Genomic DNA, 14,443 nt, shown 5'->3' on the forward strand with positions numbered 1-14,443 from the left:
ACCCACTGGCCAAATCTGGAACACTTTCTTGGTAACAGCTTTATTGAGATAAAATTCCCAGTACATAATTCACATACCACACAATCACTTAATTTAAAGCGTACAGCTCAATAGTGTGTTTGCAGAGCTGTGCGACTATGACCGCGGTCAATTTTAAAACATTTTCATCAACCCAACAGGAAACCCCATACCCATCAGCTGTCACTAATCCACCCCTCCTCCAACCCCTGCCCACCACAAGCCTACTTTCCATTTCTCTAGATTTACCTAACCTGGACACTGCACACAAACAGTCACACCATAGGTGGCCATTGAGCCCGGCTTCTTCCGCTTAACAATGTTTTCAAGATTTACTCATGTTGTGGCAGCCACTGGGATCTCATTCCTTGTGATGAATCCTTCTTTTGTCTCTCTAGTGATGGTTTTATAGACTTTTGGGCTACTTTGGGGCTATTATGAATGACGGTGCTGTGAACATTCACGCACAAGTGTTCGTGTGGACAAATGTTTTCATTCCTTCGGGCATATACGCCAAGGAATGGAACTGCTGAGCCATAGAGTAACTTCAAGTTTCAACTTTGGAGCAACTGCCTGACTTCAAAGTGGCTGTACCATTTTACATTGCCATCGGCTTTTCCACATCCTTACTGACACTGGTTACTTTAAAAAAAAAAAAAATTGTAAAGTTTATTTAGTTATTTTGAGAGAGAGAGAGAGAGAGAGAGAGCGCACAAAAGCTAGGGAGGGGCAGAGAGAGAGGGAGAGAGGGAGAATCCCAAGCAGGCTCCTGTCAACGCAGAGCCCAATGCGGGGCTTGAGCCCACAAACTGTGAGATCATGACCTGAGCTGATATCAAGAGGCTCAACTGACTGAGTCACCCAGGTGCCCCAACGCTTGTTTGTTTTTTTAATTCAATTTACTCTTTTTTTTTAAAGTAGGTTCTGCCCATGAGCCTGATGTTGAGAGTCACCATGCTCTATACCAACGGAGCCCACCGGCCCCCCTCCCCCGCTAACACTTGTCATTAACTGTCTTTCTGATCAAAGCTCTCCTAATGGGTGCCAAGTCGTACACATGGTAGTTTGGATCTGCATTTTCCTGGTGGCTAATGATGCTGAGCATCTTTCCATGTGCTCTTTGGCCATTTGCATATCTTTGGGGAAATTCAGTATTCAGATCTTTCGCCCATTTTCTAGTTGGGTTATTTGTCCTTCTTTATTGAGTTGTAAAAATTCTTTATCAGATGGGAATGCAAGCTGGTGCAGTCACTCTGGAAAACAGGATGGAGTTTCCTCAAAAAACTAAAAATAGAACTACCTTACGACCCAGCAATTGCACTACTAGGCATTTATCCAAGGGGTACAGGTGTGCTGTTTTGAAGGGACACATGCACCCCCATGTTTATAGCAGCACTATCAACAATAGCCAAAGTATGGAAAGAGCCCAAATGCCCATCGATGGATGAATGGATAAAGAAGGTGTGGTATATATATACAATGAAGTATTACTCGGCAATCAAAAAGAATGAAATCTTGCCATTTGCAACTACATGGGTGGAACTGGAGGGTATTATGCTAAGTGAAATTAGTCAGAGAAAGACAAACATCATATGACTTCACTCATATGAGGACTTTAAGAGACAAAACAGATGAACATAAGGGAAGGGAAACAAAAATAATCTAAAAACAGGGAGGGGGACAAAACAGAAGAGACTCATAAATATAGAGAGCAAACAGGGTTACTGGAGGGGGTGTGGGAGGGGGGATGGGCTAAATGGCTAAGGGGCACTAAGGAATCTACTCCTGAAATCATTGTTGCACTAGATGCTAACTAATTTGGATGTAACTCTTAACAAATAAAAAATAAAATTAAAGACAATAAATTTAAAAAAATAAAAAATAAAAAAGTCTTTATCAGATACATGGCTTGCAAATATTTTCTCGCATTCTGTGGGTTGCCTTTCACTTTCTTGATGGTATTCTTAGAAACAAAAGAATTCAATGATGATGAAGACCGTTTTCTCTACCTTTTCTTTTGTTGCTTACGCTTTTGGTGTCATAGCTACAGAATGGTTTCTAAGGTAGTCTGGGACATTTTGGCCATCAACACAAATAAAGATAGTGACAGGGGAGCTTGGCCGGCTCAGTTGGTGGAGCAAGCGACTCTTGATTTCAGGGTCATGAGTTAGCACCCCACCTTGGGCCTAGAGCGTCTTTGAAAAAAATTATGATAGTGACACATTATAATCTAGTGAAAGAGATAGGAATCCCTGAGTCCTTAATAGTAATAAATAGACAAACAGATACATAACGGCGATGGGGTTGGAGCTCTTCCTGACAATAAGATGATGAGTGATAAACGTGGAGGTGGTCATGAGGTTGGAAAATCATCACTCTGCAGCCATCATAGATTAGTTTGGGCAAGAATCATCAATGGATATTAAATCTAAGGTGGTGGGAAGCTTGGTGAAGAACTGGATGGGGCACCTGGGCTGGCTCAGTCGGTTAAGCATCGAACTTCGGCTCAGGTCATGACCTCGTGGTTCATGGGTTCAGGCCCAACATCGGGCTCTGTGCTGACAGCTCGGAGCCTGGAGCCTGCTTTGGGTTCTGTGTCTCCCTCTCTCTCTCTCCCCCTCTGCCGCTCACGCTCTGTCTCTCTCTCTCTCTCTCAAAAATAAATAAACATTGGAAAAAAAAACTATCAACACCATGAAAACACAGAATGGGGCTATTTCTGTCACTGTGTGCGTGTGTATCGTTGCCCTGAAAGTAGGTGTATGTTCCTCAGAGCAAAGGCCTAGGTTCCTCCACCCACAGGCTGCAGAGTCAGGAAGCTTCTGCTTAGGCAAGATGGCTGCCCTAATGGCCTTGTTTCCTCACAGATGTCTTCTAACCTCACTCCGTACCAGCCTGAGCTTGTGAACGTTCTTTTGCTTCTCTCCCTCCCCCTGGTGTTGCCAGATTTAGTAAAGAAAATTTTACAGGATGCCCAACTACATTAGAATTTCAGACAAACAACAAATAATTTTTTAGTATGAGTGTGTCCCATGCAACCCTGCTCCACCCTGACTCAGGAGGTTCCTTCCGAGACTTGCCAGGGGTCACTGAGCCTTGGGAAGCAGGTGAGCTCTCTCTCTGCCCATGAAGTACCCCCTTGGGGTCTCCATGGGGAATACGGTGCCTCTGGTAGATGCATTCTCACCTCCCCTTCCGAAGCTTACCTCTCTCCTACCCCTCTCTGACCCCAGGTCCCAGGCAGCCAGGGCTTTCCTCAAGAATCAGCAGAACGAAGAGTCTCTTCCTCATGAACTATACTCTAGCCCCGCCTAGGTCGCAGCTCCCCATGTTCTAAAGAAGGTGGGAGCGCTGGGCCACCCTGCCTTCTGGAACCGCAGTTCTGTGACGTCATCATTCTCCTGGACATACTTGGGTCCAAACCATGCAAACGGAGGCCCATGCAAGCTTCCCGCAGAAAGTACAGATGGGTCTGGAAGCACTGACTGGTGATCGCTGTCATGAAGGCCCCTGGGTGGGGCAGCACAGAGGGTCCTGGTTGTTCTGCCTCCTCACCTCCCTTCCCTTTGGTGGGTGGTACCACCTTTGGGGGAACTCCTTCCCCCATGGGGTTGTAGTGGAGAGTGCCAGTCACAGGACACTGTGCTCCGGGTGACAGGGTGTGCCTATGGCCCCCACCACTATATTTTGAATAGAAATTAAGTGGAACAGCTCAGCTTTACAGGGGAAGCCTTCAGGAGTGAGGCCAGAGGCCGACAGTTTGGAATCATGTGGACACAGCCCATCTGAGAGCATAAGCTTCCTTGAAGAGGGAGCAGAGTCCAGACAGGATTCCAATCCTAGAGTCCACCCTTTCCGGGACCCAAACACAGTCTTGCCCTTACTGCAATCCTGCAATTCAATAAATGTCCCTTCCTGCGCCAATAAGTTCGAGGTGAGTTTCTGTCAACTGCAACCAAGAGAGGCCTGCATAGGAGGGAGCGTGGGGTTAACCACCTGTGAAGCGGTGACCCGACAATCTGTCACCTCCCCGTGAAGCTCACACATCCTAGTGTCACTAGTCACCAAAGAAGTCCGAAACATACTTCCACCTGCTGTAGCAGAAAGGAGGCAAAGGAAAGTTTTATTACCGGTGGCTACACTACCCTCTGCAACAGGATGGTAGGGGCTGGCGGAAAGAAGGCAGCAGGAAGAGCCTTTAAGTGGGCAGTGCTGCCCTGTACCTTCTGCCTCCAGACTTTTCTTCCCAAGGACATTGCAGCTTGGGCTGACGATGCTGGGATGAGTAAGAAACGTATACCTCATTCATAAATGATGATGAATATCCCATGGGATTTTTCTTCTCTTCCTTTCAGCAAAATCGCTAATCATGTTATTTTTTTTAAGTTTATTTATTTATTTTGAGAGAGAGAGACAGAGACAGAGAGAGCGAGTGGGAGAGGGGCAGAGAGAGAAGGAGAGAGAGAGAATCCCAAGCAGGTTCTTCACTGTCAGCACAGAGCCTGATGCGGGGCTTGAACTCAAGAACTGTGAGGTCATGACACGAGGGGAAACCAAGAGTCGGATGCTTCAACAACTGAGCCACCCAGGCGCCCCTAATTATGTTAGGATAATCAAGATCTTAGGGGTGCCTGGGTGGTTCAGTCGGTTGAGCACCCAATTCTTGATTTCGGCTCAGGTCATGATCCCAGGGTCCTGGGATGGAGTCCTGCTTGGGGCTCAGCACTGAGCCTGGAGGCTGCTTAAGATTCTCTCTCTCTCTCTCTCTCTCTCTCTCTCTCTCTCTGCCCCCCTCCGCTCACACACTTCCTCTTAAAAAAAAAAGATTTTAAAATTTACTTAAGGATTAAAAACAATTATATTCAAAGAACAAAAATGTAAATATATTCATTTTTTATTAATTTTTTTGCGACGATTTTTTATGAAAAAATTTTCCAGTGTTTTTCCAAAAAGTTAGGGTTTTTTTTAAACATTGAAAAGTATCTAATAATGCAGAAGGCAAAATAAAGATTAGAATTACTGAATATCAAATTTTTATATCAAATATACATAAGTCCAAATACTGTGTATCATTATACTCTCTAAAACCTTAATTAAATTTTATTAAATAACTTAATTTTAAAGTTTAACTTAAATTGTATTTAAATTATACATTTAATTTAAAATTTGATTTATAAATAACTTTTTATTACTTATTTATTTATATATTTATTTTTAGTAAATTTAACCACAACATGGGGCTCGAACTCGTGACCCTGGGATCAAGAGTCACATGTTCTTTTTCTTCTAATTTTTAAAAAATGTTTATTTTTCAAATGTTTAATGTTTACCAATTGAGCCAGTCAGGCACCCCCCCCAAAAAAATAAGTAAGTTTTTATTTTTTTTATTTATTTTTAAAAATTTTTTAATGTTTATTTATATTTGAGAGAGACTGAGAGAGACAGAGCTCGAGAGGGGAAGGGCCAGAGAGAGAGGGAGACACAGAATCTGAAACAGGCACCAGGCTCTCAGCTGTCAGCACAGAGCCCGATGCGGGGCCTGAACCCACAAACTGCAAGATCATGACCTGAGCCGAAGTCAGACGCTTAACCGACTGAGCTACCCAGGTGCCCCGAGTTTTTAAATAAAAATGTTAAAATTCATAATTCTAGCATTCAGTGTCCATCTCGCTGCCTGTGTAAAGAATCAGTATCGTTATGTCTAAAGCCTAGATATACATGCAAATTTCAATAATGTGTAACATGGCTTATGTTATGTCGCAAAAATGTCCTCAGTTTCCATTTACAACGGATGCAAATGCCGTCCTAATTCATGTGTAGGACCCCCAGAACCATGAATAAGAAGATGCAAACAAGAAACTATAGTCAGCACGACTAGTAAATGCCCTTTCATTGTGTTTAATCTGTTGCATTCCGGCGGAGAGGAAAGATCTGGCAAGTTAATTTGCCTTTTTTCTTACCTAAGTCCTTCTCTGCTGAAAATCTCTCTGCCCTCCGAGATAGTACCTAGCAGGGGCCCATCAAGCTTTCGTCAAACTTTTCGAAGCTGATGCATTTTTCTCCCCATCAATATAGGGTCAGATGTGAAGCATCTCCCTGGGGCCTGAACATTGTTGAAGAGCACGGATGTTTAGGGTTAGGTCCTGCTTGCGAGTGCTGAGCGCCAGAGGCATTGTGCGGTCCTTAATAAATTTGATTATTTTGTCAGGGGGTACTCTATTTTCTAATTTTTTTTAAGGTTTATTCATTTTTGAGAGAGAGACAGAGCACGAGCGGGGGGGGGGGGGGGGAGGCAGAGAGAGAGAGGGAGACACAGAATCCGAAGCAGGCTCCAGGCTCCGAGATGTCAGCACAGAGCCCGATGCGGGGCTTGAACCGACGACCCGCGAGATCACGACCTGAGCCCAAGTCGGAGGCTTCACCAACTGAGCCTCCCGGGCGCCCCGTTGTGAGGAACTCTGAAGCACAGGGCCCACTTGGGGACTTCTCTTGCCACTTCTCAGGGCAATGCTGGAAGAGGATGCTTCTGGAAATAAATTGCTCTAGAAAACAGGACACTGTAAGGAAATGTCTGCTTTGAGTTCTCCATAAAATACGAGAAAGATGGATACAGCTTGCCGAAATGCAGAATGCAAGGAACCCAAATCCAGTGCCGGGAATGAGATCTGCATTGAAGGCGCAAAGAGCAGAGTCCACAGCACAGAAAAGTTCCTCGAGGCTGGAGCCACACACTTGAAAAGCTCTCCAAGTGCAGAGCGGAAAGGCATGTGGAAAACAATGAGACCAAAGAGAATGAGTACAGACCACAGAGCTTATAGACTTAAACAGGGACGGAGACACCAGAGATGGTCCACCACTGTCTTTGGAATGTATTCAAACCATATATTTAGAAGACTGAATTTTTGGCTTTATTATCGGGCTTGTACTTTATCCCACAGAATACACACCTTCTCAACTACTTCACGAATATTTACACAATTTGACTCTAAACTAGGCTACAAATAATACGTCAAGCTCTCCACAAAGGAGGAATTCTATAGGCTCCACACTCAGGCTACAGTGTAAAAATAACCACCCAATTTCTTATGACTTTCAAAGAAACACGCACATACTTTTCCCCCCTGCATAATTATTAGGTCAAAGGCAAATTAAAATCTGGAATAACAGGTTTCTAAAACGATGAGAATGAAGGAACATAGGCCGTTTCTGAAACTTAATCAAAATGTATTTAGAAGCAAACGTGTAGTCTTAACTGCTTTCCTTCAAACAAAGCAAAACAAACGGACTGATCATGCAACGAGAAGTTAGAAAAAAATAGAAGGAAAACATTTCCAAGGCAAACAACAAGAAGCAAAGAATAAGAATGGAAGCATTAAGATATTTAAGGGACTTCAGGGGCGGTGGGGGGGGGAACATGTGGGTGACGTATTAAAAACAGAATCAAGAAACAAAGACTAGAGGGGGTCTGGGTGGCTCAGTCAGTTAAGCGTCCGACCCTTGATTTCGGCTCAGGTCATGATCGCGCGAACCGCAAAATCGAGCCCCGCATTGGGCTCCACGCTGGATGTGGAGATTGCTTAAGATTCTCTCTCCTTCTCTCTCTCTCTGCTCCTCCCCTACGCACATGCATGGGTGCATACATGCACTCTCGCTCTCTCTCTTTCAAAAGAAGAAGGAGGAGGAGGAGGAGGAGGAGGAGGAGGAGGAGGAGAAGGAGAAGGAGAAAAGAAAAAGAAAAAGAAACAAAGACTAGAGGCCTCGCATATTATATGTCCCACCATACTTGCTATGGACTTTGATACTTCTCTGTAGCATTAGAGCTGGTTAAAGGAAATTCTTCAGTTTCTGGAATGGGTTCCTTGCAAGAACAAGCCAGTCTGAAGTCAAGGGTTACCACCAAACAACAGACTCCTTTAATAATAACATGGTGGATAGATTATCCAAGAAGGTAAGTATAACTGAAGGCTTTATTTTTAGAAGTTTCTTTTTTTTTAAGTTTATTTATTTTGAGAGAGACAGAGTGAGCAGAGGAGGAGGAGGAGAGAGAGAGAGAGAGAGAGAGAGAGAGAGAGAGAGAATCCCAAGCAGGCTCCATGCTGCCAGCACAGAGCCCAACTCGGGGCTTGAACTCACGAAACCATGAGATCATGATGTGAGCCCGATGCTTAATTGACTGAGCCACCCAGGCGCCTCTGTAGTAGAAGTTTCTAAAGTCTTGTTGCCTCAAAAGCACCACTAAACACTTTCTTCCATAAAAGTATATTCCGTCCTGAGACAGCCTCCCAGCAGGATAGAGATGTGCCAATGCCTGCTACTGGCCTTTAGAGCAGAGGGCAGGAAATAAGTCTTAAGTCTCGGTTCAGAAAAGTGCCAACAGAAAGCCCCCGTATTGCGCTCGGAAATGCAAGGTAAGTAAAATACAAACACACCTTTGAGAAATCAAATATGGACCTTAGCGTATGAGACTGGCCATGCCTCCCTGATGGTCAGCCCTGTGAGAAATCTTTCCACGGAGCTGACATCTGCCTGTGTCCACCTCTCCTGCTCAGTCTCGGGCCCCACGCGTCAGGCCACACAGCATCGTCACCTCCTGTGTGGAGAGGTCAACCGCTGGCCTTTGGAGCCAAACCAAAGCCTCCGGCAAAGAAGCGGGTCCATGTAACTGTATGTATAGGTGAAATATCTGACTACATCATTGTATGTTCCGGGGCGATCATGTCTGAGCATTTACATGGGATTTACCTATTGTTTTATTTCTTTCTTTCAGTTCCTATTATATTTAGGGCAGTAGACTGATTTTTAAAAGTACCAACATTCTGAACGGACAAATGGCAGCATTCATACAATGGAAAGACTACCTAGTAATAAAAAGGAATATACTACTGGTCCATGCAATGGATACATTTCAAAGTGATTATGCTGAGGGAAAGAAGTCAGACCGAAAAAAGAAGAAGAAAGAGAAGGAGAGGGAGGGAGAGGAGAGAAGGAGGAGGACGAGGAAGAAGAGGAGGAGAAAGAAAAGCAGATACTGCACGGTTCCATTGATAAGAAACTCTAGAAAATGTCAACCAATCTATAATGACAGAAAGTAGACCAGTAGTTGCTTGGGGATGGGGGAGCAGAAAGGGGCGAAGGGAGGGGTTACTGAAGGGCACAAGAAAACTTTGGGGAGCGAAGAGATATTAACTATCTTGATTGTGATGGCGGTTTCATGGGTATATACGTACGTCAAAGATTATCAAATCGTAGTTTTAGAAATACGTCGTTCAGTGTAGGCCAATACCTGAATAAGGTATACTACAGTTACACACAATACATTTTATGAGAAGGGAGTTACAGGTCTGTCATGGTTGAGAACCCCCCCCCTCCCCAGGGGAGGCGGGGGGAGGTACTTCTCCCACATCCTTGTCCTCAGGCCAACTCGCTGTGCAATCTATCCAGTGGCCACTAGGGGGAAGCAGCGGCCCACATACAGGAAGCGTGAGTCGCTAGGCACCCACAACTAAGAAGTCCCTCCAGTGTGCTCCCCTCCTGGGGAGGTGGGCGGGTAGCCATAGCTCCACGTGAGTTATCTGCAGGGCTGATACGGAGTAGTTGGAGATGGCCCCAGCAAGTTGCGATTCTCAAGGTGCCTCTGGAAGACCTAGGCCTGGAGTAGCCTCTCTATCGGCTTTCCGCCTTGCCTGAAACCCCACCAACTATAAAACACGACAAGATTCCATCAGCCAACTAAGCTAAAGAATGAAGCACCGAAAAGATTTTTTATAAGGGCGAGGGAAAGGAGACAAGGTGGAATTGGGGGTGGGGAGGTGATGGGGAGCACCCATGGGAGGCCACCACGGAGGATTCCCAGTAAGAACTGTTGCTAACACAGGCTGAGCCTTCCCAGCGTGTGGGGCATGATGCCAAACACCGTAAGCAGTGAACAATTTCACCTTCACAGCACTCTTGTGAAATCTGCTGCAGAGAGGTTAAGTGACTCGCCCGAAGTCACAGAGCTAGTGGGAGGCAGAGCAAGGAGTTGAAACCGGGTTTGATACTAACATGCAGGTGTAGCTGTTACTGCTCATTTTTTACCAGTTTTTAAATTTTTTTTTTTAATGTTACAACTCAGGCAACAATAGATGTTGGCGAGGATGCGGAGAAAGAGGATCTCTTTCGCATTGTTGGTGGGAGTGCAAGCTGGGGCAGCCACTCTGGGAAACAGTATGGAGGGTCCTCAAAAAATTAAAAATAGAACTACCCTAGACCCAGCCATTGCATTACTAGGTATTTATCCAAGGGATACAGGTGTGTTGTTTCACAGGGACACATGCACCCCAATCTTTACAGCAGCACTATCAACGATAGCCAAAGTATGGAAAGAGCCCAAATGTCCATCGATGGATGCATGGATAACGAAGACGGGGTATACAATGGAGTATTACTCGGCAGTCAAAAAGAATGAAATCTTGCCATTTGCAACTATGTGGATGGAACTGGAGGGTATTATGCTAAGTGAAATTAGTCAGAGAAAGACAAAAATCATACGACTTCACTCATATGAGGACTTTAAGAGACAAAACAGATGAACATAAGGGAAGGGAAACAAAAATAATCTAAAAACAGGGAGGGGGACAAAACAGAAGAGACTCATAAATATGGAGAACAAACTGAGGGTTACAGGAGGGGTTGTGGGAGGGGGAGATGGGCTAAATGGATTAAAGGAATTAAGGAATCTACTCCTGAAATCATTGTTGCACCATGCTAACTAACTTGGATGTAAATTAAACAATAAATACATTCAAAAAAAGAAAGAAAGAAAGAAATGGTCAGGGGCACCCGGGTGGCTCACTCACTTAAGCATCTGACTCTTGGTTTCAGATCAGGTCATGATCTCACAGTTCATGGGATTGAGTCCTGTGTCAGGCTCTGACACGGATGCTGCTTAGGATTCTCCCTCTCTCCCTGTCTCTCTTTCTGCCCCTCCCCTGCACTCTCTCTTTCTCTCTCAAAAATAAATAAACATTATTTATTAACATTAAACAAATAAATTTAATGTTTATTTATTTTTGAGAGAGAGAGAGAGAGAGAGAGAGAGTAGGGGAGGAGCAGAGAGAGGGAGACACAGAATCTGAAGCAGACTCTAGGCTCTGAGCTGTCAACACAGAGCTCGATGCGGGGCTTGAACCTATGAACCACAAGATGGTGACCCGAGCCGAAGTTGGAGGCTCAACCAACTGAGCCACCCAGATGCCTGCTCTTACTGCTCATTATAACAGAATTGTCTTTCTTTCTCTTTGGGGCTGGGGTATTATTTAATTCATGTGTGAAACTGGTTGGTGTTGGTAGCAGGCGATGAGTATTTCAGCTTATCCTCCTGGAGATAAAGTTCCTGATGCTTCCAGAGAATTTTAAGTGTCTCTGATGGTCCAGGAAGGAAATCTTCCCTATTTATTTGCTAAGCATTTGCACTGCGTGAGGTTCCGTGTTAAGACTGATATGTTCATAGTGATGAAAGTATGGCCTTTAACAGAGGCCAGCATGAGGAATCGAGGGGCACGTGACCTGTAGCAATGCGGTGGCATTGTTCATGTGTGTCCATAGGAGTGTGTTAGAGGCAACGGTACCCCACCTCAGCTGGAGTCCTGAGCAACTTGACCAGATCAGGAGGCAGGCCAAGAGAACTCACCAGAACGCCCAGTTATCAGAACAAGGCCAAAGCATCCCAGTGAGCAGATAACTCTTGCCCATGGTTCGTGAGTAAGTGAAGTTCATCCTTCCCCTCAGGACTGGACCAGCCCGCCTGGGATCCTGAAGCTTGATCCTTCAAGCGAGTTGCCCCAGGGCGGTGGCCTCTTCTAGGTCCTGCAGGAGCCAGCGGTTCTGGCCTTCCGGCCTTCCTGCTGCTTTTATGCTGCTGTGGCCACAGGGTGGGGTTGATACGGCACCGGCACCGAGTAAAGGCTCCAGGGCTGCCCATGTGAAGACAAAGCAAAAGGAGGCCAAGGTTAAACACTGGGTCCACCTGCTTCATTCCCTAGATGGGGAAACCGAGGCCTGGGGAGAGGAAGGGACTCGAGTGAGCTAATGGCCGAGCTGGGGGTAAGACTCCCGGCAGTCTCTTCTCCCCTCCTCCCCGGCCCTATTTCATAATAGGCCCCTGCTGCTGGCTGCGTCTCTGCGCTTCGTCAATCACTAGTATCTTTCTTGAAACAACAGTTCTTTAACATCGTCACGTATTCAGCCAGTGTTCAAATCTCCAATGGTGTCCGGTCAAAAAACACTTCGAACAGTTTGATCCAATCAAGATTGGGATCAGATGCGCTCAGATGTGACTGGTTGATGTCTCTTGAATCTCTTTGAATCCCCAGGTTCCTCCTCCAGCTTTCTCTTTTTGCTTGCGATTTATCACCGGAGAAGGCGTGTCGTGCATCCTGCAGATTGTCCTCAGTCTGGGTTTTTGTGATTGCAAACCCATGACGTGGCTTCACGCATTGCTCTGTTTTCTCTATTTCCTGTAGTTGAATCTAGGGGTTTGATCAGATCAAGATTTGGGTGCTTTGTTTTGTTTTGTTTTTGCAAGACTACCATAGGAGGACAGACCTGCACAGAGTCTTAAACATCATCCAGTTCAGCCATGTCGTGTTCAGATAAGCTGAGGACCAGACAGGTGTAGTGACTCTACGGGCTTGCACACACGGCCAAGGCCATGGACGTATTCTTAAAGGAAACCACTGAAAATGCTTGTGATCAGTTCCAGTGCCTTGGATGGCTGTGTCTGATATTCTCACTCTACAGCCTGTGCTGGTACCCACCATGCTAGGCCTGCCTCTTGATCTCATCTCACTTACCGTTGTGATCCCAGGGCCTATGATAGACACTCATCTGCTGAATGAATAAATGAATGACCTTACCATTGTTTTTATGTCTCAGAAACTGGCTGCTCCTGGACTGTCCACAGGGGAAGGTATTATAGGCACTGGCCCTGCTGTAGTTTTCCAGAAAGCGGCCAGCCTGTTAGGCACAGGAAGGATCCAAGGGTCAAAGAATGAGAGGGAAGCAGGGCTTACCCCAGAAAAGCAACTGGAATGATGCGCTGTAGTCCACCCAGGCAAGAGGCAAGCCCAGCAACACAAAATCCTGCAGGCAGCACGGATGGGGTGCAGTTGGCAGGGTCCAGCCGCCGAGATGGGGTGGAGGCAGCACTCCAGTCCACGGGGGGAGCAAGCCAGGACCCTGCTCCTCACGCTGGGCAGGAACTCAGGCCAAAGATCAAGTCAGAAGCCCTGAGTATTACTTAGGATTAAGTTGAGTTGACAGGAATGGAAAAACCCCAAGTGTCATCGGCTCGAATAGGGTAGAAGCTCATTTCTCCCTCATGTTAAATGCCCTGAGGGAGTCAGCCCACAGCCAACAGGGTGCTCCAGGGGGCAAAGATGACAGCGAGGACCCAGCCTCCCCTGTCTTGTCGCGCTCTTATCCTCGAGCATGATTTGTTCCACGGCACAATATGGCTGCTGGAACGCAGCCCTTCCAGGCCATATCCCAAGTAACAGGAAAGAACAGAGGGAAAAGAGCACTCTCCTCCTTAGGGCAATTTCCAGAACTGTGCAGACTACTTCACGTACATTCTCTTGGCCAGAACTGAGTCGCGTGACGACACCTCACTGCAGATGATGATGAGAAATAGAGCCTTCATCTCCGACATCCATGGGCCCACCGACGGGTCTGTATGTGAAGACCAGAGAGCATGTGTCCAGGGACTCATTAGGATACAAGGCAGATGTGAGCAGAGGGCTCCCAGCTTAGGCACAGGTGCTTATGTCCCTGCTGTAGCTGCTTATGTCTCTGCTGCCCTAAGTCCTGGGACTTGGGCAGCGTGGGGTCCTCTCAGTCCAACTGTGGGAGGGAGACGCTGTGGAGCCAGCCATGGGGCCTGACCGTTGAGTACCTGTCACTGCACAACAGCGGGCAATTTGTAGCTAAGCCTGGCACCGGCCCAGGGAGAAGCAGCAGCGGTAAGAAAGCAGGTGTGTTCATTGTCAAGGACAGGCACACACTCAAAGGCCAACAACTGCTCAATGCTGTGAAAAGCATCTTCAAGACGTTGAGTCTGGGGCCACAGACTGCCTTTTCTTAGGAGGCAGCGAAGACGCTGAGGACAACGGCTTTTTTTTAATTTCCTTAAAAAAAAAATTTTTTTTTTTTTGCTATAGAATAACCTACACAGAGAAAAGTATACAAATCCTAAGCATATACCTCCACAATTTTCACAGAAGTGGACACACCCAAGTATCCAACACACAGATCAAAAAGTATGAGGCTTAGGTTAAGGTTAAGGTTAGGGTCAGGGTTAGGGTTGGGGTTGGGGTTAGGGTTAGAGTCTAGTATGGTCACAATCTAGTGCTGAACATCTTGTCTCTTATGAAGATTATAAAATCAA

General features: G+C 46.0%; 1 protein-coding gene across 5 annotated transcripts in view; it reads right to left on the reverse strand.

The window, feature by feature from the left end:
* GOSR2 (golgi SNAP receptor complex member 2) overlaps window positions 1-14,443 on the reverse strand; it is a 68,555-nt gene that overhangs the window by 5,672 nt on the left and 48,440 nt on the right. The gene's annotated exons all lie outside the window — the stretch shown is intronic.

This window comes from Acinonyx jubatus, chromosome E1 (genome assembly GCF_027475565.1).
Source record: "Acinonyx jubatus isolate Ajub_Pintada_27869175 chromosome E1, VMU_Ajub_asm_v1.0, whole genome shotgun sequence".
NCBI classification, from domain to species: Eukaryota; Metazoa; Chordata; class Mammalia; order Carnivora; family Felidae; genus Acinonyx; species Acinonyx jubatus.